Source organism: Hordeum vulgare, chromosome 6H (genome assembly GCF_904849725.1).
Source record: "Hordeum vulgare subsp. vulgare chromosome 6H, MorexV3_pseudomolecules_assembly, whole genome shotgun sequence".
Classification (NCBI taxonomy): domain Eukaryota; kingdom Viridiplantae; phylum Streptophyta; class Magnoliopsida; order Poales; family Poaceae; genus Hordeum; species Hordeum vulgare.
Genome location: NC_058523.1, coordinates 293,012,873 through 293,016,563, shown reverse-complemented (window position 1 = coordinate 293,016,563; position 3,691 = coordinate 293,012,873).

Here is a 3,691-nt window from a genome sequence, read left to right as displayed (position 1 = left end):
CTGGCGACGTCCTTGCAGATTGACGGGGAAGCTGGTGGGCTTGCGTCCATGGTGTTGGGAGCAAGTCCTAGAAGAGGGAGGAGCAGGGGTGCGACGAGGCCCGGTCTAGCGGGGGTCGACGGCGATGGTGGCTGTTGCTCCATGTCACGCCCAAGATGCGACCCTATCCTCAATTTGGCATGAAGGCCTCGTCAGGGATAGAAGCGCATCTCGTCGTGTCGCAAGAATGGATATCGTTACAAGTACATGTACTGAAAAGAAGAGGTATATAACAGAGTTGGCTTACACTCGCCACAAGCTACGTCAGAGTCACATCAGTACATTACATATTCATCAAGAGTAAGAGCAGGGTCCGACTACGGACGAAAACAAACGAGAAAAGAAGAACGACGTCCATCCTTGCTATCCCAGGCTGCCGGCCTGGAACCCATCCTAGATCGATGAAGAAGAAGAAGAAGAAGCAACTCCAAATGAACAATCAACGCGCTCGCATCAAGTATCCTTTACATGTACCTGCAACTGGTGTTGTAGTAATCTATGAGCCACATGGGACTCAGCAATCTCATTTCCAAAGGTATCAAGACGAGCAAAGCTTAATGGGTGAGACACGGTTAAGTGGTGAGGTTGCAGCAGCAGCTAAGCATTATTTGGTGGCTAACTTACGAGTACAAGAAATAAGAGGGGGAACATCTACGCATAACGGACGTGAACTACTGATGATCAAATGAATGATCCTTAACACCTACCTACGTCAGACATAACCCCACCGTGTCCTCAATCGGAGAAGGAACTCACGAAAGAGACAGTCACGGTTACGCACACAGTTGGCATATTTTAATTAATTAACTTCAAGTTATCTAGAACCAGTGTTAAACAAAGCTTCCACGTTGCCACATAACCGCGGGCACGACTTTCCGAAAAGATTTAACCCTGCAGGGGTGCTCCAACTAGTCCATCACAAATTACCACAAGCCGCATAGAAATCCTCAATCACGAAGCTCGCGATCTCGTCGGATTCCCTAGTGGAAAACCTCAACTCTGAGGTTACCCAAAGCATCACCGGAATCCCGATGCACAAGATATCTCGTCAAAGGTAAAACTAATCCAGCAAGGCCGCTCGGCGTGTCGACGATCCCGATAGGAGCCGCGTATCTCGTTCTGAGGACACGACGGATAAGCTACGCATACGAGTGCCAAACCTCGAGTTTCCTCGCGGTGGCCCCGCACAGTGCTCTGTTTTGGACCAGCACCATCAGCACTGGCCCTCCCTGTATAATGTGAAATTACTCCTCGGGTTCATGACGCCCTATGCTTTCAGTATTAACAAAGTTATTATGCTGGGCAAATGTAGTACCAATGTTGGGCCTTACCAGACCAGTTTTAGTCCAAAACGAATTATCAAGGGAGCCCCCATAACAACCCCGATCGTGTTAGGAGCGCTCGTTTATGGAACATAACACCGGTAGCCGAAACTAAGGGGGCAAAGGTGGAACAAAACACCAGGCTAGAAAGGCCAAGCCTTCCACCTTTTACCAAGTATATAGGTGCATTAAATTAAATAGCATTTAAAAGGGTGATATAACAAGGAACCCATGTTATCACATGTAAGCAACTACACCTGCAACTAGCAACGCTATCAATAGGGTCAAGCAAGCAGTAACATAGCCAATCAGTGGTTTGCTAGGTCGAACAGGTTGAAGGTAATCATGGCATTGTTGAGAGGCTGATATTTAACAAGTGGTAGGAAACGAGACATAAACGATAGAAGCGGTAAACTAGCATGGCAATGATAGTAATGGTATCTGGGGAAATGGTCATCTTGCCTGAGATCCCGCTTGGAAGAAGAACAACTCGGTGTAGTCGGCGAACCAATGTAGTCGAACGGGTCCTCACATTCCGACACGCTTGCGGAGCTCTATCGAGACGGGCAAACCGGAAACAAACATCAACACAGATATTCACCACACGATGCACAACATGATGCACAACCTAATATGATGCATGATCAGTTCAATGATGCAAGGGATGGCATGGCAATTCACCTCACGCAAACTCTACACATTAAGTGAAGCTCGATATGCAACGGGTTGCATATCGACGAAACTCCACGATTAATTATTTATTTCACTCCCGAGTATTTAAACGGCAATATTTAATTGTTGTTAACATGGCAAGGGGTGAAGCGATGATCCTACGTGTCATCCTAGTCGGGTAACACGCGAGAGATAGAATGGAGCTACGACACGAGAGACATGCAACACAAGATTATATGCCATGAATGTGTCATGCATGCGAGTTCATCAACACCACGGTAAGAAGAGACAGAAACAAGTGTCGCCACGGCGAGCGAAAGGGGAACTATGGCGGCAACACGGAAACGATGCCATGGCAATGTTCCTATTCTGATAACTCGTCGAGATATCGTGCCATCGAATAGGGAGCGTGTGCGGGAACGCTAAATAAGGAATGGGGTGATCCCGGTTACCGAGTTTCCATGTGTCGGGGCACAACATAAGAGGGACAACGTGCAACGGCCAACATACGGTGCAAACATACATTCAACTCATACATCACATTCGTTTGATTCACGACAATGTCTCATCGGTATACCTTCGAAGCGTGCGTATCGGAGCGTTTCGGTTCGGAGCGGACGTCATGGAAGTCGAGGTACTCGGTCTCGCCGACGGTAGTCGTTCGCCCGGCGTCGTGGTTCTCGGGTCTTCGGCGTCGGTAGTCGAACACGGGTCTTCGACGACGTCGAGGAAGTCGAACTCGTTTCCGGGGTCGTCGAGGAAGTCGTGGTGCTCGGCGAATATGTCGATGACTCACGGTGGCGGGGATGATGCACGCGGCGATGGCAAGCGGCACAACAGCTATCTACCTCGGCACAAGCAGCAGCTAAGCTCGGCTCAAGCAGCTACAACCTAGCATCTAACAGCAAAAACTACTAGCACAAGCTATAGCAACTAGAGCCAGCAGCAAGCAAGCATCTACAGCAGTAACAACAAGCATTAAGCAACCCAAGCAACAGCCAGCAACAGCTAGCAAACATCAACCGACAGCAGGTATAGCAAGCATGCCAAGCAACTACTGCAACAACTAGCACTAAGCACGTCAAGGCATGCTACAAAGCAACAGCAAGGCGCAGCACATCCAACAAGAAACAACAGCAATGCAGGCAACGCGACAGCGACAACAGCAAGCATCATCTACAGCAACCTAACAGCAAAAACTACACGCAGCAGCAAGCAACAGAACAGCATCAACAAGGCAATAGCAACTTCGACACAGTAACACGGCATCACTACAGGCGGCGTTCGGCAGCATGCACAACAACATCAACTCCAATCAGCTCGGCAGGGGAACGTGGAGGGCAGCAACGACACAGCGAGGCAGGCGGCGGCACAAGCAACAGCAACTCGGCAGCAGGACAACGACGAGGGCAGGCGTGCAACAGCAAACCAGCAACAGGCAGTAGAGCAACAGCGGCAGCTCGGCAACAGCAAACACAACAGCAACCTGCAGCAAGCTACGACAGGAGGAGGCCGGGGTCCACGGAGGGCGGCGCGGTCAGGGCGACGAGCTGCGGCTCGACGGGGCGGCGCAGTTCCAGCAGGCGGGCGGCGGCGCATCTCCGGCGAGAGGAGACGGCTGGCGGGCGGCGAGCCACGGGACGAGGGCGGCGCGCAGA